The sequence below is a fragment of the Cebus imitator genome, unplaced genomic scaffold (genome assembly GCF_001604975.1).
Source record: "Cebus imitator isolate Cc_AM_T3 unplaced genomic scaffold, Cebus_imitator-1.0 Scaffold124, whole genome shotgun sequence".
Classification (NCBI taxonomy): domain Eukaryota; kingdom Metazoa; phylum Chordata; class Mammalia; order Primates; family Cebidae; genus Cebus; species Cebus imitator.
In genome coordinates, this window is record NW_016107439.1 from 2,822,660 (window position 1) to 2,846,890 (window position 24,231).

General features: G+C 38.6%; 1 protein-coding gene and 1 pseudogene across 2 annotated transcripts in view; one reads left to right on the forward strand and one right to left on the reverse strand.

Moving 5' to 3' along the window:
• Positions 1–24,231, forward strand: part of SCFD2 (sec1 family domain containing 2) — a 431,480-nt gene that overhangs the window by 205,558 nt on the left and 201,691 nt on the right. The gene's annotated exons all lie outside the window — the stretch shown is intronic.
• On the reverse strand, positions 14,304–15,924 carry LOC108312436 (annotated as a pseudogene).

Consider the following 24,231-nt stretch of genomic DNA (forward strand, 5'->3'; position numbering starts at 1 on the left):
ACATATCTTGCAATATAAGTTAGACAAATGAAAATGAAAAATGTAAATATCCAGCATGCTGTTCTTCATTGAAAATGTGAATCTGTAATGAAAATTTTGGCTGGAGAGAGTGGGTCAGCAAAGTAGTGCTTCTATAGCCATTTAATAGGAGCAGTAAGGGAGTATTGGACAGGAATTACAGGTATATTCCAAATCATCTCACAGTTCAGAAATAAGCCCTAATTTTTTTGTATGAATAAGCCATAATTTATTATATTGTGGGGGACAAAAAAGACAAGAAAAATGAGAGTGACCTTGGTAGCTGCTTACATTAGCATTCTTGATTAAAGCCTGCTTTTAAAAAAAATCACATCGGTAATGCAGCTGTAATCATTGTACCAGTCATAACCAATGCAGCTGTAATCATCGTACCAGTCATAACCAATTAGCTATGTTTATATAATATGAAACAATATGCAGGCAGGGCTGCCGGGAATCCCACTTTCTTCCACAGAGGGAGTCAAGATCAGATAGCTTACTGCTGCTGCCTGTGCCTTGCCTTTACAGGACACTATTCTGATTGTGACTGGTCTGTTATGTAAGCACTGCACTCAGTAATTCACAAAGTCTCTTCTTTTGTGGGCTTGGAAGGGACCGGAAAGAACTGTCCATAACAGCATTTTCCCGGTTCAATCAGCCTCTGTCTTTGTCCGCCTCAGAAGACAAACTGGATGGCAGACTCATAACCAGCAAGCCCCAGCTATTCCGGGGCCCTGTTTTGTTTGGCCTACTCAGTGTTTGTGATAACTTTGATTTGGAGCCCAAACTTGAACAATAGACACTTCACCTGAATAGCTGGATTTTGTGTGTTTCTTTTTGAAAAATGCAAGGAAAGGCAGGAATTGGTTGGAGTTGAGTCATGGTTGCCCCTTAGAAGGGGCCTGTGCTCCTAGCCCACCCCAGAATCAATCCTGTGCTTCATTCTCTTGTATTACCTGTGGGCCCTGAGGCGCAGTGGTGTCTGTGGCCTCTGCTTTCCCTCCACCTCCTTGTTGGTAGAATAAAAGATTATAATGAGTGACAGTTCTGATCAAATTGGAAATGGTTCACTTATCATTGTGTCAATATTTTATAAACAGGAACCCAAGATCCACACAGTTGTAAGTGTCCTTAGAGGCCCAGAAATGTATCAAGTACAGGGTATGGCACATAGCAGCCACTCGGCAAGCGTCTGTTGAATGAATCTATGAATAGAACTCCTGAGTGTGTGGGGACTCAGGATCATTTATTTGGTTGGAAGAAGAGACCTGACAGGGCAGTTTGGGAATATTAATGACACTCTTTAAATACACAAAGAATTTGGATGACAGCTAGCAATTTTTTCATTTCCATAAACTACAGGATTTTATTTTTATTTTGTGATGGGATACCTTGGCCACGTTATACTGACACCCTTCTGGGGGACATTAAACTTTGGTGACCTTATAAAATTTCAATAAATTTTCTTCTTCTCATCCAAGCAAAATGTCCTCTTGGGTACAGTTGGGTGTGACGCCTGACAGTCTCTCTAACCTGATACTATTTCTCCCAGTGTGGGCTGTAAAACAGAGACCTCTGTATCTCTGTGCCCCAGAGACATTTGGTGTTAATCATGAACACTTATACTGTTAATAACATTTAGGCCCTGTCCTATAAGGCAAAATACAAGTTATTAATGCTCCTGTCACAGTGGTTTAGGACGAGGGCTTTACAAATTGATAGGGTTCAAATCTTGATTCTACTATTTCTTCATCATGTGGCCCTAAGCAAGTTATATCTCATTGCTGTGCCTTAATTTTCTCATCTGCAAAATGGGTAACCTAGTAGTAAGATCATACCATCATTAGAACAACGCCTTAAATGTAACCTCTCAGTAAATGACAGGTGCCGCTCTGGTGGTAGTAGCCGCTAAGAACTTTTTTTTTTTTAATTTAGTTTTTTGTCTCTTTTTCCCAAGCTTTATTGAAGTATAATTGATATAAGATATAGTTTTTGTTAAATGCATTTATTACTTTGAGAATTGCACAGTCCTTTTGTCACTAGACTGTAAAAATATTGGATACACTTTCCCCCGTTCGTGTATTACTGAGTTGGAGCTGGTGAAACAAGAACCTTTCAGGTATGCACAGAAGGGGCCCATTGCCTTCCTGGTTATGACAGGCGGAGGAGGCCTGTTTGTGGGAAGGTAATTATCTTCCTGCAATAATTACTTTTCTATAAAAATCCAACACTCTCTCACCCCTGATTACTGAAGGAAAACAAAGCTCTGGTTTCTCTGTGAGCTCCTTGCAGCGAGAGGCCGGTGTTGGAATGTGGTGTGATGTCACTGCTGATTGGCCCCCGGGTTCTGGGTTTCATCTCTGTTATTGGAAGACCTCAATTTATCTGTTTTCTGCAGGGGATTACAGCACTCTTTGGGGGTTTGGAAAGCTCTGAAATGAAAGCATACTTCAGGGGTAACACATGCCTTTACCAAACACTGGCACTCCTCACAGGGTGCACGGTATATGCTAACCTTATGGAGACTATTTTTTTCTTAACCATCAAACCACAGGGTTTTTAAGCTGGCTTTATTACCATCTCTTTCTCTAATCTACTCCCTTACTTACTTTGGGCAGACACTTTATTTTATTTTTACTTATTTATTTTTTGAAACAGTCTTGTTCTGTTGCCTAGGCTGGAGAGCTGTTGTGCACCGTAGCCTCTGCCTCCCAGGTTCAAGTGATGCTTGTGCCTCAGCCTCTCGGGGTAGCTGGGACCACAGGCATCTGCCACCATGCCTGGCTTATTATTATTATTATTATTATTATTATTATTATTATTATTATTTTAGATGGAGCTTCTCTCTGTCGCCCAGGCTGGAGTGCAATGGCGTGATCTCTGCTCACTGCAACCTCTGCCTCCCGGGTTCAAGTGATTCTTCTGCCTCAGCCTCCTCAATAGCTGGGATAACAGGCACGTGCCATCACGCCTGGCTGATTTTTGTATTTTTTAGTAGAGACAGGGTTTCACTATGTTGGTCGGGCTGGTCTCAAACTACTGATTTCAAATGATCCATCCCTCTTGGCCTCCCAAAATGCTGGGATTACAGGGATGAGCCACCGTGCCCAGCTGGAAACTTGATTTTAGTAGCAAGATAATAAATGTTTGTGTTGGACATTTTTTTTTCCCCAATTACTTAAAAATTCATTTCAAGTCTCTACCAAATAACAGTGAATTCTATCAGAGCTGTTTCCCAAAGTGGCTTTTGTTCTCCCATGTGCTATGGATACCACTGAATCAAAAGCCTTTTATTTTTATTTTTTTTACATAGATGCCTTGTAGATTATGAGAGGGAGTATATATGGTGTGGCGGTTAAAAGGCAGAACAGGGAAGGAAGTCTTCTAGAGTCAGAATGGAATGTATTCCTGCTAATTATGCCTGCGACCTTGGCTAGTTCTTACTTCTCAGTTTTGTCCTTTGTATATCAGGGGTCATTTGTGTCCCACCCTCTGAGTGATGCTCAGCCCACCCATAGTAAGCCCTCATTCACTAGTATGTTACCTTTATTACTGCTTTATTGTTACTGCACCTTGCTCTAAACTGAACCTGGAAGAAAATTCTACTTACTGCAATTATGAGATGTCATGTTTTCAAAGCATTTTCAAAATACTGTTTTTAAATAGAAATATTTGATTCATCTCTCTTTGTGATTGTGTCTTATTTCAAATTTTACTGACCACCACAACCTCTTTGTTTAATCAATAACTACTCAAAGATGGAGAAATGCAGTCACCAATATGACTTATGTCACTTACTTTTAACTACCAGGAGACCACGAACTGCTTGAGCTGGTCATTTGATCAGTTGTCCCTTGTTTACTGAGTACCTACTATGTGCCAGACAGGAATGGGTTCTGGGAAAACAATGGCAAATAAGAAAACTCCCCTGCCCTCAAAGAGACTGTGCTTTAATGGAAACATTACTTCTTACTCGTGTTTTTGTCCTTCTCACATTGCACAGTGCCTGGCATACAGAACTAGTGTTCAATAAATGTGGGATTGTTTTGGGTGAATTGAGCACAGCTTACCTGAAATGGAAGTCCAGTGTGCTCTCTCTGGAACTTTTCTTTGAAAAAATAAGATTTTTCTATGAAAAGACCACCTTGTCTTCATGTTTTATTTATTAATAACCTCCATCAATCTGATTGGATGGAAAAATGAATCTAGCTGGCGACTTTTCTTCCTTTTTAAAGAAGCCCTTTGCTGTAACTTTATTTTCATGAAATTGCATGTGGTGTTTTGGTATATCAAGACATGTTTAAAAGAAGGTTTTTCCAAAATACAAGCCAAGGTTGGGGACTTGCTCTTGAACTTTACCGGACTTTGAAGCATGAGGAAGGAATTCCTTCTCTAGTGTGCACAAAACTCCTGGTCTGCCCATAAACCAGCAGCCTTCCCTTTTACACCTCCAGAAGAAGAAGAAAGACAGTGGATGGTGGGATGGGGAGGAGGTGATGAGTGGAAGACATATTAGGTGCTTGACTTTGTAGGGAACGTTTGACGTGTGTGTGTGTGTGTGTGTGTATGTGTGTGTGTAAATCACCTCTTACCTTTGAGATAGATAGTATCGACCACCTGTACAGATAAGGAAACTAAGGCTCAGAGGTTAAAAAACTTTCCCAAGAACACTCAGTAGAGAGGCAGCAGAGTTAGGATTTGAGTCCAGGTTTGCCAACCCAAAGCTGCTGTATATGGAAACAAGAATGTACCTCTTCTCTATCTAATAGATATTCTTGGCTAAGTTTGCAAGTGTGAAAACTCTCTTACTCCAAACTGCTCTGGAGCAGGTGAGACAGAACAGGAAGTGGTAGGTTAAAATGTAGCCCCTCTTGTGCTACTCCTGTGTTCAGCTCTCCTGGGGCTGGGGCATACCAGCTTGGTAGGAGTCAGCATGGTCTGGGGTTCCCTCAAGATTCCATGGTTTCCGTTCCAGTACACAGAGTGCTACTCTCCTCTTGTAGAAAATGACAAACACTCCTCTCCTGGGTCTATTTCTCAGGGTCTGTTAGATAAGATGCAGAAGTTTTGTCTAGGTCCAATTAGAAATCGTGCATCTTTGGTTTTCTTTCTTCATCAGCTTCTTCAACTTTTATTGCATGCAGAATTTCAGGATGTCTGTGACAAGGTAATGGTACCTAGAGGCTCTGTAGTTGCCTGGAGACATGTTGGCATCTCAAGGTTATGTTAACATCACCTGCCTTCCACAGTCTCCCTCAAAACCTCAAATTACTGTGCTAGCTGTTATTTGTTGAGAAGTCGTGACTCAGGATTATTTTAATTGTCAGTTATAAAAGAAGATCCACCTGAATTAATCATATTCATTGATTCACAAAACCCAACCATCCAAGGCAATCCAGCTTCAGGTATAATTGGATTCAGAAGATCAAACAGTGTTATCAAGACTCTATATTCCTTTACCTCTGCAAGTGCTCTTCTGTGTAATATATCCTGTTATGTCTTATGTAATTGAAGAGGTGTGGCAATGTGATTTACTTTTGCCAGCATTATTTATTATGACCCCCTCTTCCTGCCATGGCAAAAATTGAAGCATGTATCAGGATGGGGTGGGTCTTCATCAGCTTAGATGCATGAGTGACTTCAATGAACAGAGCTTCCCTGCTTATCCATTATGGACATTTAATGAGAAGGAGATTTTTTGTTTCACTAAGTCACTGAGGTTTTAACATTTTATTATAATCCTTTTCCTGACTAATATACATCCTTCATGTTCATACACAAGTGAAAACAAAAGGACTTTCTCTCTGGTTGCTCAAATAAGTGTCCTAGTATTAACTCTGAATAACTATGGTTAATGATGTTCCCATCTCTGAACCAATCCTGTGTTCTGATTGGTCAGGTCAATGTCACATCTTTATCCTTGAGCCAGAGGGGAAATCAGCCCATCCAATGATCATGGACAGAGTGAAAGAGATGTAGGTACCCAAAAGAAATAGTGATACCAAAAAAATGGAGGATGAGTGCTAAACAGATTAAAACAGCATATGTCTTCTATACAATAAGAAGTAATGAAAAATTTCTGCAGCATTTTATTTTTATTCTGGAATAGGAATCCCATTGTTAACCCTTTTAGAAGGTCAGTGTCTTTCCATATCTATTGAAGAAGGGAGTTTTATGGTCTTCTTTATTGCCATACTACAAATAGATATGTTGGGAAAAAATTATAAATTTGAAGCCTAAAGTAGAAAAACCATGTCAGCCCATATCCAATTGTCTTAATAAAGTAAAAGATTAAACTACTAATGTGACTGCCTTCCCTTTTCTCAAGTTTCTTCCATGATATCACCCAAATTTCAGCCTTTATTCAGCTTTAGGGAAGATATCTATAATGAGAAGACACGTATGCTCTCTCTCTCTTTGGGCTCTTACAGCAATTGATCTGTCTATCTCCGACTGACATTAATTCTGCCTTCTAGGACTCAAGATGAAAGCAAATTTTGTACCACTTCCATGTGTGTGGAAGCTTCTAGGATAGACCTGGAACTGAGTAAAGAACAGGTCCTCAGTGTATATTTTTTAAAATTTAAAGATATCCTGACCCAGTCTGTTTTTCTTTGGGTTAATCTTATCATGTTCATTCAGTTTTTTTCTTGAATATCATGTTTCTAAATCTCCTAACTGTACTGTTTTCTCCTTCTTGTGCTCCAATTTGTCTGCGTACCTAATTTGCTTTCATTTTTTAAAATTCAGTCTATAGTCTCTGTCTTCTGTGTGTGTAGACCATTTACATTTATTGTAACTATTGAAATGTTTGGATTTAGATCTACAATTTTATAATTTGTTTTCTAATTATTCTTTCTAATTTTCATTCTTCTGTTTTCCTTTTCCTGCCTTCTTTGGGGTTATTTAAACATTTTTTAAATACTCCATTTAAAAAATATCGTTTGCCTATTTCTGTTGTATAGTGTTGTTAGAGATTGCTCTAGGGATTAGAATATACATACTCAACATGGTCTATTTACAATCAATATTTTGCTACTTCAAGTGGGATATGGAAACATTACTCATATATATCTAACTCTCCTTATACTGCAGTTCTCTCATATGCTACATTTATATACATTAAAAACTCCATTAGATAATGTGATAATTTTCAATTTCAATTTTTAAAACTATTTCTGTTTTTCTTCCGTTGTTTCTGATGTTCCACATTTCCTTCTGATATAATTTCTCTTCTATCTGAAGAACTTCCTGTAGCAATCTCTTAATTTTCTTTCATCTGAAAATAGCTACATTACCATCAATCCTGAAAATGTTTTCACTGAATGTATTTTTTTTCTTTTAACCTTTACAAACTGTTGTTCTTCCTTCTGGCCTCCAACAGGTTCTGATGGGAAATCCATGATTATTCATATCAAATTTCTGGCTTTGGGCTGGATTGAGTGCAGGCTGGGAGGAAAACAAGAAGAATGGTATACTCATCACCAGGATACTGAGACTTCAAATTATGGTCTTTTGCATTCTGGGGTCATGTACTCTACCCAGGTTTTCTTTCTAATTGCATTCAGTGGGGGAGAAAAGGTGGAGTATGGTAACTTCACCTTACCTAGAACCTCCCTGTTCATCTGTTTTGGAGATACATAGCTCAACAGAAGCTGCTCACCCCCCTTTTATGTTAATACTCTGTGTGTTATGTGTGCATATTTGTGTGTATTTAACAAAAACTAACATAGTGCTAACTATGTGCCAAGTATAGTTTTAATTTAATTTAATTTAATTTAATTAACTCATTTAATTCTCATGACAGACCCATGAGATATGTACAATTATTGACCCATACTTTACAGATGAAGAAATTAAAGAAATGAAACTTTAACTAATTTGACCAAGGTCACATAGCTAGTAAGTTGTGGAGCCAGGATTCAAATCCTCAGGGAATCTGGTTTCAGTCTGGCTCCTAACCATTACGCTAAGCTGCCTTTAATGAACTGTGATTATGTAATAATTATACTAAAAACAACGAGAAGAAATAATGACTCATTGTTATTGACTACTTTCTATATCTTTGTTTTATACTAGCCACTTTATACACATTATCCAATAATAAATATGCTCATTTTTCCAGTTTTTATTGAGAATTATGTCAGGTACTGTGCTGGATGCTAAGGTTCCAAAAGTGAACAAGACCAAACCTGCCCTGGTAGAGGCTACATTCTAGTAGAAGGAGGTCATGAAACAAATGTCTCACATATACTTTGTGACTGCAGTTGTGAAAACTGTCACAGAGGAGGCTCTTAGTTGGGAGAACATTCTAGTGGAGTTCCTTCCTTCCTTCCTTTCCTCCCTTCCTCCCTCCCTCCCTCCCTCCCTCCCTCCCTCCCTCCCTTCCTTCCTTCCTTCCTTCCTTCCTTCCTTCTCTTGATGAAGTCTCACTGTCGCCAGGCTAGAGTGCAGTGACATGATCTTGGCTCACTACAGCCTCCACCTCCCAGGTTCAATCGATTATCCTGCCTCAGACTCCCGAGTAGCTGGGACTACAGGCGTACGCCACAATGCCCAGCTAATTTTTGTATTTTTACTAGAGACAGGGTTTCACCATGTTGGCCAGGATGGTCTCGATCTCTTAACCTCGTGATCTGCACTCAATCGACCTCCCAGATTGCTGGGATTAGAGGTGTGAGCCACCATGTCCAGCCTCTAGTGGAGTTTCTAACTTAAGTCTACCAGTTAGGATAGGACAGATTATTTTGAAATAACAAACAACCTTGAAATTTCAGTGGCTTAAAACAATGAAAATGTATTTCTTGCTTATGCTACATGTCCATGAGAAGTAGGCTGAGAGTTCTGTTTTCCATCAGTGTTTTTGTTCCCCTTACTCTGGGACACAGGCTAACAGAGCTGCCACTAGTGAGCACATGGCCATTTTCAGAACAGGAAAAGAAGTAACACAGTAGCTTCTGCTCATATTTCACTGGCCAAACTGAGGGTCATCGTCCCTCCTAACTTACAGGGGCTAGGAAAAGTGCAGTTCTACCGTGTGCCTGAAAGAAGAAAACCAGATATGTTTGAGGGGTGGCCCTAAGATCTGCCAGGCTGGTCTTGAAGTCACGGAAGGGTTCCTTAGGAGGCAATGTGTGAGTTGAATTCTGAAGCAAAAGGCAAAGGAATTGGGATGGGGAGTAGATGGAAACACAAAATGTGACTAACATGGTAGAAAAAACAGTAACTCAAGGCCTTGCATGCCAGTTCAAAGATTTTAGTATTCATCATAAGAACTATGAGAAACCAGCAAAACATTTTAAGTGGGAATCATAACCAGATTTGTATTTTAGCTGGGATCCTATGGCTATTGTGGAGAATAGACGGGGTGGGGATGGGGGTAGAGAATGCATAAGGAAAAGCCAGTGAGGAAGCCATAGTCCCAATGTAGGCTAGAAAAGATGGAGGCTTGATTTAGGCAGTAACAGTTGAGAGAAGTGGGTAGATAGAAGAAACAGGGCTTTGAGATTGATGGGATAATCCTCCAAGATCCCCTGAAGAATCTATTATTATTATTATTCCCATTTTCTCAGTAAGGAAAGTAGGGCTTGGAGAAATAATAGAGCTCAGCTATTGAGTGATTCAAACCTGAGCCTGGTTCTAAAACCTGTGTTCTTAACTATCATGGGCACACTATTCAGCCAAATGTTTTGAGAAGCATATGTCCCTGTAATGGAGAAAGGATGCAAAGTTTTAGGGCTTCTACTTGGTGCAAATGCATCTTGCAGAGCGACCCTTTGATGGCGGATGTCATGACTTACTGTTCTCTGCTCACCTAAGAGCCATACCAGCTACACAATAAATCCCAGTTGAGTTTATATTGATGAGCTATCAACGTTCAAAATTGTATGTAAATGATTTCATTTAAATTAATTTATGCATTAAGGCTACAGTCTTTTGTAACGTAAGATGTTTCATTTGGTTAAGGTAACTTAGTTTATCTTGATTCCTTCCTCACAACACTCCACCTTTCATTCTCTTTTCCCTTTGTTTTCCTCCAGGCATTCATTTGGTCAAGCTTCATTTGAGTGACATTTGTTTCAAGCAATGTATCAGAGTGATTCAGAATGTAGACTACAAAGTCCTTCTGTGAAACTCTTTTCCATTCCATCTATTGACATAAAAATTCCAGGCCTAGCTCTGTATCCACAGATTTGTGAAACTTCTCACCCTTTTTCTACCAGTCCTAAATGACCTTCATTTGTTGTTGTTTTAAGCACATTTATCTTTGACTAACTCCCTGCTCCTCTTTGTAGCCTGTCCCCTTTGAGAATGAAGAACTCATTCTTCATACTTCTTTTGCTGTTCTCAAATGCACTTATTTATCATGGTGCCAAGAACGCAGTTACTCCCTAATACACTCAGTAATAGAAGAATGAATGATATTTTATCTAAGTCTTTGTATTGCATTGATATTTCAGCATAAGCTGCAAATCACAAGTGCTCTTGAAATATAGTTAGTAATAAAATTTTCAGATAATACAATCAGAAACTCAGTATATTCAAACATGAAAATTTTTAAATGGTAAAATTAACGATGTTGCCGTGGGCTTTGGGAAGAAGAAATGCAAAAATTCAGCTTACACAATTAATTACCCTTTCACTCCTCAATTATATGTCCAGAAACTGTCTTAGTTTCCAGGAATGTGTGCTCCAGAATAGCTTTCCTAATCAAGTAATATTTAGGCTACAGTTTGTTGTAATTTCTACCACAGTATCACAATGTTTTGCTTGAAAGATGACCAACTTGAAGATAAATGTAACTCAGAATAATTCAAAACAAAGTTATGACATTGAAAGAAGTGGAATTATATGTGCCAGAAAGTTCTGTAGTACTATGTCTTATTACATACTAGTATTTCACTCTAAGTCTTTTTTTATTATTATACTTTAAATTCTGGGATACATGTGTAGAACATGCAGGTTTGTTATATAGGTATACATGTGCCATGGTGGTTTGCTGCACCCATCAACCCATCATCTACACTAGGGTATTTCTCCTAATGCTATCCCTCTGCTGGCCCCCCACTCCCCAACAGGCCCCAGTGTGTGATGTTCCCCTCCCTGTGTCCATGTGTTCTTATTGTTCAACTCCCACTTATGAGTGAGAACATGTGGTGTTTGGTTTTCTGTTCTTGTGTTAGTTTGCTGAGCATGATGGTTTCCAATTTCATCCATGTCCCTGCAAAGGACATGAACTCATCCGTTTTTATGGCTGCATAGTATTCCATGGTGTATATGTTCTACATTTTCTTTATCCAGTCTATCATTGATGGGCATTTGGGTTGATTCCAAGTCTTTGCTATTGTGAATAGCACCGCAGTAAACATTCATGTACATGTGTCTTTAGAGTAGAATGGTTTATAATCCTTTGGGTATATACCCAGTAATGGCATTGCTGGGTCAAATGGTATTTCAGGTTCTAGATCCTTGAGGAATTGCCACCCTGTCTTCTACAGTGGTTGAACTGATTTACACTCCCACCAACATTGTAAAAGTATTCTTATTTCTCTACATCCTCTCCAGCATCTGTTGTTTCCTGACTTTTTAACGATCGCCACTCTAACTGGTGTGAGACGGTATCATGATGATGAGGTTGTTTTCGTGTGTTTGTTGCCTGCATAAATATCTTCTTTTGAGAAGTCTGTTCTGGTCCTTTGCCCATTTTTTGATAGGGTTGTGTTTTTTTTTTTTCTTGTAAATTTAAGTTCCTTATAGATTCTGGATATTAGCCCTTTGTCAGATGGATAGATTGCAAAAATATTCTCCCATTCTGTAGGTTACCTGTTCACTTTGATGATAGTTACTTTTGCTGTGCAGAAGCTCTTTAGTTTAATTAGATCCCATTTGTCAATTTTGGCTTTTGCTGCCATTGCATTTGGTGTTTTAGTCATGCCCATGCCTATGTCCTGAATGGTATTGCCTAGGTTTTCTTCTAGGGTTTTTATGGGTTCAGGTCTTATGTTTAAGTCTTTAATCCATCTTAAGTTAATTTTTGTATAAGGTGTAAGGAAGGGATCCAGTTTCAGCTTTCTGCATGTGGCTAGCCAGTTTTCTGAATACCATTTATAAAATAGGGAATCCTTTCCCCACTGCTTGTTTTTGTCAGGTTTGTCAAAGATCAGATGGTTTTAGATGTGTAGCGTTACTTCTGAGGCCTCTGTTCTGTTCCATTTGTCTATATCTCTGTTTTGGTGTTAGTTCCATGTTGTTTTGGTTGCTGTAGCCTTGCAGTATAGTTTGAAGTCAGGTAGTGTGATACCTCCAGCTTTGTTCTTTTTGCTTAGAATTGTCTTGGCTATATGGGTTCTTTTTTGGTTTCATATGAATTTAAAGTAGTTTTCTTCTAATTCTGTGAAGAAAGTCAGTGGTTGATTGATGGGGATAGCATTGAATCTATAAATTACTTTGGGTAGTATGGCCATTTTCATGATATTGATTCTTCCTAACTATGAGCATGGAATATTTTTCCATCTGTTTGTGTCCTCTCTTATTTCCTTGTGCAGTGGTTTGTAGTCCTCCTTGAAGAGATCCTTCACATCCTTTGTGAGTTGTATTCCTAGGTATTTTATTCTCTTTGTAGCAATTGTGAATGGGAGTTCACTCATGATTTGGCTCTCTGTTTCTCTGTTATTGATGTATAGGAATGCTTGTGATTTTTGCACGTTGATTTTGTATCCTGAGACTTTGCTGAAGTCGCTTATTAGCTTAGGGATATTTTGGGCTGAGACTATGGAGTTTTTTAAATGTACAGTCAGATCATCTGCTGAAAAAGCAGCTTTTTAATGTGATAGATGATCTAGGTACAGAAGTCATAGGTTTCTCTTCCTATGATAAAAATGTTCTGCAAAATGTAAATTAAACAGCATCCCAGAGGCAATAAGATCTCATTGTACTGAAACATGTACAACTTAAGGCTACCTTGGTTTATAAATGATTTCGAAATTATGATGGAACATTCTCATAAAATTATTTACATATAAGAATTCAAGCAATTTGTTAAAGAATCAGTATTGGGCCTCAGTTCAAACAAGTTAATATTATCATCATTCCGTTCAACTTAATACACTTAGCCACTATAAAGAAAGTAACTGTAACCTCACTTCATGAAATACCACTAGTAATATTAAGAATCCAAACCTGTCAAAGGGTAGGGTATTACAGCATTTGCCTTATGAATGAAAAAGCCCAATAATTTCAATTTAATTTTTCTAGCTAGAACAAGATCCAAACATGGGAAGTTTTTTTTCTTTCTTTGCTTTTGTGGCTTTAATGCTCCTTTGGTTTTCTGAGCAAGCTGAATACGTTCCCTGATAAATACCACCACTGGACAAAAGATGCAAACATTGAGATTTTTACTAAATCAAGGCTTTGAGTTAACACAATGTTCCTACTAACTCATGTTTCAATTAGTACCTTTTTCCAATGTCAGGGAAAAAAAAGACAAGGATTAATATGTCCTATAAAAAAAAAAAAAAAAAAAAAAAAAAAAAAAAAAAAAAAAAAAAAAGAAAAAACAAAAAAAAAAACAAAAAAAAAGAAATAAGAAAACAAAAACAAAAACAAAAATGAATGGTGAAATATTCCTAAAGCTGTATATTTATGAAGAAAAGATGATCGTCCCTCTTTATGCATGTGTAGATCTTCTTTTAGCCACTATTGCGGAAGAGTTTCAGTGTTGAGGTCTACATTTCAGAATGTCTGCATTTCTCTATGTTAAGTTTAGCTATTTATCCTGTCCAGAATTGTAACCACAGACATTGAGACGTAATTCTCAGATCTGAAAATGTGTTTATTTTTTACAAAATGCATTCTAGGAAGGTTAAAAAGCAACACCAGAGGGCATAGGTGCAGAACTGGATGTAGCCATTCAAAGCATTCAAGTAAGAATACGGTAATATAAATATCCAAATGTCCCTTTAGATTATGGATTGAATGCCTATGTAGATTACAGATTGGTTTCATTTGATATGTCTTCTCATCAGTTTCAACTTCATAGGACTCCATAACTTCTTGGATGGCCTCATCAACATCACACAGATGAACATCAATTCCAGCACCTTTTATTCCAATGTTATCTCTTATGTATTCAAAACAAAACGTGTAAGTCATTCCTAACTGATTTGAGCTTTATAGCATTTTCCTAGACAGGAAGGGAAAAACAGTTAACATTTAAAAGTCCTGAAAGCTTTTTCCTTGGTTAATTACATTAAACGGTTTGCCTTTGATCAAATTCCTTCTTTTTAAAACATGGATAAAAGTATTACATGGGTCCACTGTTAAATCAGACAATATGTTTCAAATTAATTCTGGTTTAATATTTTCCAACAAAACTTAGAAAATGAAGGTGTTGAGGTGGCTTTGGATGAAGGTTAATAGTCATCTCTTCTGCTGACAACTTCTTTACATGTTGGACACAACAGTATAGTATGTTCAAATTGCACTGTATTTGATCCTTTAATGTCACTTAATGGTGGATATGAATCTACAATGGCCAAATCACACAGATTCTTCAGAGCCATCAAATATTTACTTTCTCCCAAGCGATCTAGCCATCTGTGACAGAAGGCAAGGGTGCCAGAGTTTTCATTGATGACATTTAACAAGTGTTTTGTTCTTGGAAGCCTTATTGGCACTTGTCTAACCTCAAAATTTTTCATGTAATGGGAACATTTCATATCATTATGAACAACACCTTTTCCTGTACTACCAAAGGTTTCAATTGAATATACTTCTCCTTCCTCCGTTCTTGTTGCTGCCACTCCTTTCACAATCGACACTCTTTTCCCAGAATGTATTCTGTATTACCCAATTGAATGCCCATTTAGAGTATGGGTTTGTTTCATCTGATATGTCTTCCCATCTATTTCAAGTTCATAGGACTACATAACTTCCTGGATGGCCTCACCAACATCACACAGAAAAGCATCAATTCCAGAACACTTTATTCCAGTGTTAGTAGCATCTTTTACAGCTTTTAATAATGTATCATATTTGGGATTAAAAATGACAGTAAAAGCACAGTCAACAATCCTACCACTTATATGTGTTCCAAAGTCTGTTTTACAAATGTCATCATACTGTTGACATCACCAGCATTGGGAGTATAATCAGCAGCACAATTATTGAGAGAACATCCAGTAGGAAATGCCAGGCCTGAATTTAATCCATTCTCTTTTATTAGCTTGTGTGAACAGTCTTCCAACTTTTTCCAGATTTCTATCATTGTCATCCCAGGCTTGATCCAGCTCCATACATATTTTCTAAGTTGTCAGTGTACTTCTGCAGCTTCTCAAAAATCATTCCAAATCTCTTCACTAGCCTTATCTAATGCTTTCTTTTCTTCACTTGTAGTTCTCCAAGCAGCTGTTCACCCATCTTGTGTGGGTGGCATTCACATTCTTGTCCTTTGGGAAATACACCATTAGGCTACAGGTTACATAATAGAACTGAGAGAGAGTCTGTCTGAACTTTTGGTCCTCTCTTCTTCTTTCCAGTTGCTTCATCTCCATCACCATTTATCATCTTCATCTCTTTCTTTATCTTTCAATGCTTGTCTTTTTAGCTCTCTTGGTCTTTCGTCCACTGAGGCTCCTGATTCTTTATCAGCTTCCTGTTACCCTGCTTCAGGAGCCCCTTTGCTCTTCTTCGTCCATCTTTTTGTCTTGGCTGCTTCCTCAGCCACCGAGGCAGCTCCCTCTTTCCTGTCATCTGCCAGGTGGCCATTCAGGTGTCTCCTGGAGACCGCCACCTCCTCCACACCCTCCATGTTGCCTGAGAAACTGCCTTGAGTGAATTTCTTAATCCTGCGTTCTAATTTGATTGCACTGTGGTCTGAGAGACTATTTGCTATATTTCCATTCTTTTGCATTTGCTGAGTAGTGTTTTACTTCCAATTATGTGGTCAATTTTAGTGTAAGTGTGCTGTGGTACTGAGAAGAATGTATATTCTGTGGATTTGGGGTGGAGAGTTCTATAGATGTCTGTTAGGTGTGCTTGGTCAAGATCTGAGTTCAAGTCCTGAATATCCTTGTTAATTTTCTGTCTCATTGATCTCTCTAATATTGACAGTGGGGTGTTAACATCTTCCACTGTTATTGTGTGGGAGTCTAAGTCTCTCTCTAGGTCTATAAGGATTTGTTTTATGAATCTGGGTGCTCCTATATTGGGTGCATACATATTTAGGATAGTAAACTCTTGTTGTGTTGATCCCTTTACCATTATGTAATGCCCTTCTTTGTCTTTTTTGATCTTTGTTGGTTTAAAGTCTGTTTTATCAGAGACTAGGATTGTAACCCCTGCTTTTTTTTTACTTTCCATTTGCTTGGCAAATATTCCTCCATCCCTTTATTTTGATCCTATGTGTGTCTTTGCACATGCGATGGGTCTCCTGAATACAGCATACCAATGGGTCTTGACTCTTTATCCAATTTGCCAGTCTGTGTCTTTTCATAGGGGCACTTAGCTCATTTACATTTAAGGATAATACTGTTTTGTGTGAATTTGATCCTGTCATCATGATGCTAGCTGCTTATTTTGTCTGTTAATTGATGCAGTTTCTTCTAATTGATGTTCTTTACAATTTGGTGTGTTTTTGCAGTGGCTGGTATTGGTTTTTCCTTTCCATATTTAGTGCTTCCTTCAGGAGCTTCTTATAAGGCAGGGCTGGTGGTGACAATATCTCTCAGCATTTACTTGTCCTTAAAGGATTTTATTTCTCCTTTGCTTATGAAGCTTAGTTTGGATAGATATGAAATTCTGGGCTGAAAATTCTTTTCTTTAAGAATGTCAAATATTGGCCCCCATTCTCTTCTGCCTGTAGAGTTTCTGCCGAGAAATTCACTGTGAGTCTGATGGGCTTCCCTTGTTGGGTAACCTGACCTTTCTCTCTGACTGCCCTTAACATTTTTTCCTGTATTTCAACCTTGGTGAATCTGATGCTTATGTGTCTTGGGGTTGCTCTTTTTGAGGAATATCTTTGTGGTGTTCTCTGTTTTTCCTTAATTTGAATGTTGGCCTGCCTTGCTTGGTTGGGGAAGTTCTCCTGGATAATATCCTGAAAAATGTTTTCCAACTTGGTTCCATTCTCCCCGTCACTTTCAGGTATACCAATCAAATGTAGGTTTTGTCTTTTCACATAGTCTTATATTTCTTGAAGATTTTGTTCATTTCTTTTTATTCTTTTTTCCCTAATCTTGTCTTCATGCTTTATTTCTTTAAGTTGTTCTTCAATCTCTGATATCCTTTATTCTGCTCAATCGATTTGGTTATTGATTCTTGTGTACGCTTCATGAAGTTCTTGTGCTGTGTTTTTTAGCTCTATCAGGTCATGTATGTTCTTCTCTAAACTGGTTATTCTAGTTAGCGATTCCTCTAACCATTTTTCAAGGTTCTTAGCTTCCTTGCACTGGGTTAGAACATGCTCCTTCAGCTCAGAGGAGTTTGTGATTACCCACCTTCTGAAGCCTGCTTCTGTCAGTTCATCAAACTCACTCTACATCCAGTTTTGTTTCCTTGCCGGCAAGGAGTTGTGATCCTTTGGAAAAGAACAGGCATTCTGGTTTTTGGAATTTTCAGCCTTTTTACACTGGTTTGTCTTCATCTTCATGGATTTATATACCTTTGGTCTTTGAAATCGGTAACCTTCAGATGGGGTTTTTGTGTGGATATCCTTTTTGTTGATGTTGATGCTATTTTTTTCTGTTTGTTAGTTTTCCTTCTTAACAGTTAGGGACCTCTGCTGCAGGTATGCCAGAGTTTGCTGGAGGGCCACTCCAGGCCCTGTTTGCCTGGGTATCACCAGTGGAGGCTCCAGAACAGCAAAGATTGCTGCTTGTTCCTTCCTCTGGAAGCTTCATCCCAGAGGAGCACCTGACAGATGCCAGATGGAGCTCTTCTGAATGAGATGCCCATTGACCCCTGCTGGGAGGTGTCTCCCAGCGAGGAGGCATGGGGGTCAGGGATCCACTTGAGGAGACAGTCCGTCCCTTAGCAGAGCTTGAGCACTGTGCTGGGAGATCTACTCCTCTCTTCAAAACCAGCGGGCAGGAACATTTAAGTCTGCTGAAGCTGCGCCCACAGCCACTCTTTCTCCCGGGTGCTCTGTCCCAGGGAGATGGGAGTTTGATCTATAAGCCGCTAACTGGGGCTGCTGCCTTTCTTTCAGAGATGCCCTGCCCAGAGAGGCAGAATCTAGAGAGACATCTCGCTACAGTGGCTTTGGGGCCCTGCAGTGGACTCCACCCAGTTCAAACTTCCTGGTGACTTCATTTACTCTGTGAGGAGAAAACTGCCTACTCAAGCCTCAGTAATTGTGACGCCCCTCTTTCCACCAAGCTTGAGCATCCCTGGTCAACTTCAGACTGCTGTGCTGGCATTGAGAATTTCAAGCCAGTGGATCTTAGCTTGCTGGGCTCCATAGGGGTGGGATCTGCTGAGCTAGACCACTTGGCTCCCTGGCTTCACCCCCCTTTCCAGGGGAGTTAATGATTCTGTCTTACTGGCATTCCAGGTGCCGCTGGAGCATGAAAAAAAAAAAAAAAAAAAAAAAAAAAAACCTCCTACAGCTAGCTCGGTGGCTGCCCAAATGGCTACCCAGTTTTGTGCTTGAAACCCAGGGCCCTGGTGATGTAGGTACCCAAGGGAATCTCCTGGTCCACCGATTGCAAAGACTGTGGAAAAGTGTAGTATCTTGGCTATAGTACACTGTTCCTCATGGCTCAGTCCCTCTCAGCTTCCCTTGGCTAGGGAAGGGAGTTCCCGATTCCTTGTGGTTCCTGGGTGAGGTGATGCCCCACCCTGCTTTGGCCTGTTCTCCATGGGCTGCACCCACCATCTAACCAGTCCCAATGAGATGAGCAGAATACCTCAGTTGGAAATGCAGAAATCACCCACCTGTATTGATCTCACTGGGAGCTGCAGACCCCAGTTGTTACTATTTGGTCATCTTGCCAGCCACTCTAATTCTTATTTTAGCACCAGATCTCTTAATTAGGCTGTGCTTATGACTCCATGAGCTGTGGAGAATGGAACTGTGAGGAAATATCAGGTCATCTGTGTTATGTGATGATATTCTTCAGTAATGATTAGCACGAGCTCTGCAGCTGGCATGGATTTTGTTTTCTTTAAATAAACTTTGTTTTTTAGAACACTTTTACATTTACAGAATAATTCAAAGCTAATCCAAAATTTCCATATATCATGTATCCAATTTTCCCTGTTATTAACATCTTACATTAGTATGATACATTTACAAGTAACAATACAATGTTATTATCTAAAGTGTGGACTTTTTAAAGATTTCCTTAGTTTCTACCTAATATCCTCATTCTGTTCTAGGATTCCATTCAGGATGCCGTATTACATTTATTCATCATGTCACCGTAGGCTTCTCTTGGCTATAGCACGTTCTTAGACTTTACTTATTTTTGGTGACAATATTGAGGGGCACTCTTCAGCATTTTGTAGGCTATCTCTTAGCTGGGATGAGTCTGATGTTTTTCTCATTATTAGATTGGTGGTAAAAGTTTTAGGGAGGAAGACTACAATGGTAAATTGTCATTTTCATCACATTGTATCAAGAGTACATACCGATGTTAAACATGTTGATGTTTATCACCAGGCTAAAGAAACACTTTTCAGGTTTCACTGCTGTACATTTCGAGTTGAACCTGTATCATATACCAGAATAATTTCCTGCTGTGGTCAGGTGTTTTATGGACTTGCTGTTCTGTTTCATTGTTTTGCATGTGTACTCTTGTTCCAGGACCACACCATTTTAGTTATACAAATTTTGTGGTGGGTTTTAATATCTGATATGGCTGTTATCTCCTCACAACTCTTTCCTTTCATTTTTTTTTTTTTGATATTCATGTTTGGCTATTGTTTTATGTGAAATTCATGTGTAGTAAAGTTCATTTGTTTATTTCCCAGGGGAGAAAATGCTTATTGGTTTTTTTATTTGTATGTCACAAAATTTATAAATTGACTTAGTGAGTACAAACATCTTTGATGATGTTGAGACATCCTTATCAAGAACCAAGAATATCTTTTCATTTGTTCAAGTCTACATTTGTGTTTTGCAGGAGAGTTTTATTAAAGTGTTGCTGCTATAGGTTTGAAACATTTAGAGTTTATTTCCAAGTATTATCTCTTTTTTCCATTGTTATTGCAAATGATGTTTTCTCTAACATTATATCTTGTAACTTCAACCAGTGGTTTTTAAAGTTCTGATTAAAAGCACTACCTACTGCATTTTTTTTTCCATTTGAAACAACTATCTCAGTACAGCCAGACTGTGTGTTATGCATCAAAGATATTTCTTCCATGAGTAATTTCCTCTGTATCAGGAGATAAATTTTAACCGTCACACATGTACTGTTATCTAGAATCTACTGGAACCCTTCATGATCTAGAATTTAAAAGGTCAGCTATTATCAAATGAGAATATCATTCTGAAAACTCTGAGGTGCTCTTTGAATCAAAGAGTCAGAGAGGCAAAGAACAGGACCAGAGAGAGGCCCCAGTCTCCTTAGCAGTGCATCAGCATTTGGAAGTGCGGCTCTTTGACTAGGTTTGTGCACAGCATAGGAGTGCCTGTTGCAGATCCATAAAGCCACTGGTCCTGAGTTTCCATAAGCCAATGCTCTTGATAATGCATGAAAGCTGAAGTGTGTTAAGTATGTTACCATACAGAAAGTGTTGGTAGTTTCTTCTCTGTCCATGGGAGCTGCAGTGCTTCATGTAGTCTTTGTGTTTGACATTTTCTGTCTCCATCGAGGCATTTGAAGTTGTGCCAGAAATGGATATCTGTTTTTTTTTATACTTAATCTCTCAGCTGTGGTTTTGCATGATTCATTCAAAAACATAGTTTGGGGGTCTTGGTGATTATTTATGCAAAAGTTCTGGGTATCTGCATAGTCATGAGATTATAATGAAATTAAAACCATTTTTACAATTTACCTGTAACATTGGTTATATCTTACATTCACTACAAAAGAGACACTGAAAAATACTTAAAGAAAAATTTCAGGACCCAGAATAGTGCTGAAGTAAAGCCGGAAATTCAGTTTCTATCATCTTGACCACTGACTGCATTTGGGCTGATTCCATAGGGAGCCTTATGTCTCTCTCTGTTCATTCTTTCCTCATCCAGATTTTATTCTCATAGTATGCTTTGTTGGAATAGTTATAAAAGCAACTTTTTAATAATAAGAATTTGTAATGTAGTCCTAATGACCTTTCAATACCTAATTTAATAAAATAATGAAATTTTGCTATCTAGCATGGATAGGAAGTGGTTCTTATGGCTAATTAAATAATCACATTATGAAACCATTTCTATCCCTTCATTCACATATGCAAACATGCATGTGTACACATTTATTTTTTGTTTGTATAATTTACTTAGCATTTCATAATTACGATAGTACTTCTGATTAACGACCTCAGGACCATCATCAGGAATGCTGATAGTTTTATGATGTAATAAATAATAATACTAAATAATATTTGTTGTACATTTCTATGCCAGACACTATTTTAAACAATGTATTTATTTTTCTCAGAAGCCCTAGTAAGTAGTTGTTATTATTATCCTACATTGAACAGATGAGGGAACTGAGGCAAGTTAAATCACTTGCCCAAGTTCAGCCAGGTAGTAAATATTGACAATTTAATTCCTGAGTTCCTAACTACCACATAAGTAACAATTAGCAGAAGCAAAGGCTCAGATTACTTACATGACAAGCAACAGAGTACTATTATTATTATTATTGTTTTCTTCGTCAGTTTCCTGATGTCCATTCTGTTTCCTTTTAGTTTGCTTATACCGTTATTTGTTGGTATTGATGAGGCTTCTGAACTAGTTTTTCCTTTATGCTTTCTGTGTCCACTGAACTAGAATGAGGTTCAATTCAGTGTCTTTTCCAGTATTTTATAAACTTTCACATACCTTTTACCCACAAATACTTATTTTTTAAAAAATTAAGGACAAAAACCCTCTGCTATAGTTTGGATGTTTGACTCTTTCAAACCTCATGTTGAAATTTGATCCCCAATGTTGGAGGTGGTGTCTAATGGGAGGTGTTTGTTTGGGGCATGGGGGCAGATACCTCTTGAATAGACTAATGTTCTCCCTCAGTGGGTAAGAGGAGTAATTCTTGCTCTAATAGTTCCTTCTAGAGCTACTTGTTAAAAAGAGGCTGGCACCTCTCCTCAGGCTCTCTTGCTTCCTCTCTTGCAATGTGATTTCTGCACATGCTGGCTCCCCTTCCCCTTCCACCATGAATGGAAGCAGCATGAGGCCCTCACCAGAAGCCAAGCAGATGCTGGCGCCATGCACCTTGTACAACCTGCAGAACCATGAGCAAAATAAACCTCTTTTCTTGATAAATTACCCAGCCTCAGATTCCTTTATAGTAACACGAAGTGAACTAAGATGCCCTCAAAAGATTACTGCCCATTAGAGGATAGTTAATGAGGAAATGGGCTAATCATCGTGTGCTTGGTGGGCACAACTTAAAAGGAATGTAGTGATAACTTACTCTTTTCTCTTTCAACTCTCAGCTTTGTGAAATTTTATGATCTCCTGGGAAAAGGAGACTGTAGAAATAGTTCTGTAGATATCCTTAGTGATTTGGAAAACTGGTGAAGACTTGTAATTGTTTACTGTTTGTATATTTCCAACATGAATGGTGGTGGTAGAAGTGATAGAAGCAATAGTAGTGGTACTTGTATTCTTTCACTTAACAAATAGTTTTTGAATAGTTACTGAGTGCCAGACACTGTTCTGGGTGTTTGAGATAAGCCAGTGAACAAAGCAGACGATTCATTGCCCTTATAGAGCTTAGAGTTTGGCTGGAGGAGATAGCCAATAAACAATAAACATGATGGATACATAGGTACATACAAAGCTAGATGAATCATAGGGTATGTTGGAAGAATAGACCTTTGGAAACAAATAATATTACAGTAGTTTAAGGGAGTTGATGAGACTAAAAAATAGCAATCATATAGTGGTTAAGGGAGTTAGATTGTGTGTGTGTGTGTGTGTGTGTGTGTGTGTGTGTTTGTATGTATAAGTAATCATATAGTGGTTAAGGGAGTGAGATTGTGTGTGTGTGTGTGTGTGTGTGTGTGTGTGTTCATGTGTATAAGTAATCATATAGTGGTTAAGGGAGTCAGAGAGTGTGTGTATGTGTTAGTGCACTCACACGTGCATGTAGGCAGTGTTAAACAGAGATGTCAGAGAAGAAGCTCATTGAGAAGGTGGGATTTGAAAAATGATCTTAAAGTAGTGAGGAGATAACTAAGTGGCTACCGGGGGGAAGAGCTTTCCAGAGAGAGGGAAGAGTTAGAGCAGTCACTAAAGCAGGAGTGAGTCTGGAATGTTTAAAGAACAAAATAAGCAAGAGAGGAAAATGTAATAGCAGGTCATGAAGAGTCTTGGGTTATTTTAAGCACTTAGGTTTTAACCCTGAATGAAATGTAGAGCCATTGGAGTGTGTTTAGCAGAGGAGTGACATTATCTGTCCTACATTTTTAGAGGATCACACTGTCTATCCTGTCCAGCAGACACTGAAGAGGGGAGAAAGACTGGGAGCATGAACTCCTGCTGGGAGGCTTTCAGAGGAATGTAAGTGAGAGGGGACAGAAGCTTGAGCCAGGATGGTAGTGGTGAAAGAAGTAAAAAGAGATCAGATTCTATATATATATTGCAGATTATGCCCTAGGGATTCTCTGGAGGATTAGATGTGAGATATAAGGAAAAGAATGGTGTCAAAGATTGCTCTTTAAGGTTTTTTACTTGAGCAGCTAGAGGGATTGGAGTTAAAGTCAGTTAGAATGGGGGAGGCGATGTGCGAGCTAGTTTTTAAGGGAAGAACCCAAATTCGCTTCAGGGCATGCTGACTTTAACACATCTATTGAACATCCAAGGCAAAAATTCAGGAGCTGTTGGAATGTAGACATTATTCAATGCCATGAGACAATGATATCACTAAGGGATTGAATAGAGTTAGAGAAGGAAACAAGATCCAGAACTAGCGTTCAATAGCGGGGAAGAAGAAAGAAACCAAGAATGGAAATTGAGAAGACGCAACCAATGAAGTTGGAGGAAAATTAATAGAATATGTATCTTTTTCTTTCTTTTTCTTTCTTTTTTTTTTTTTTTTT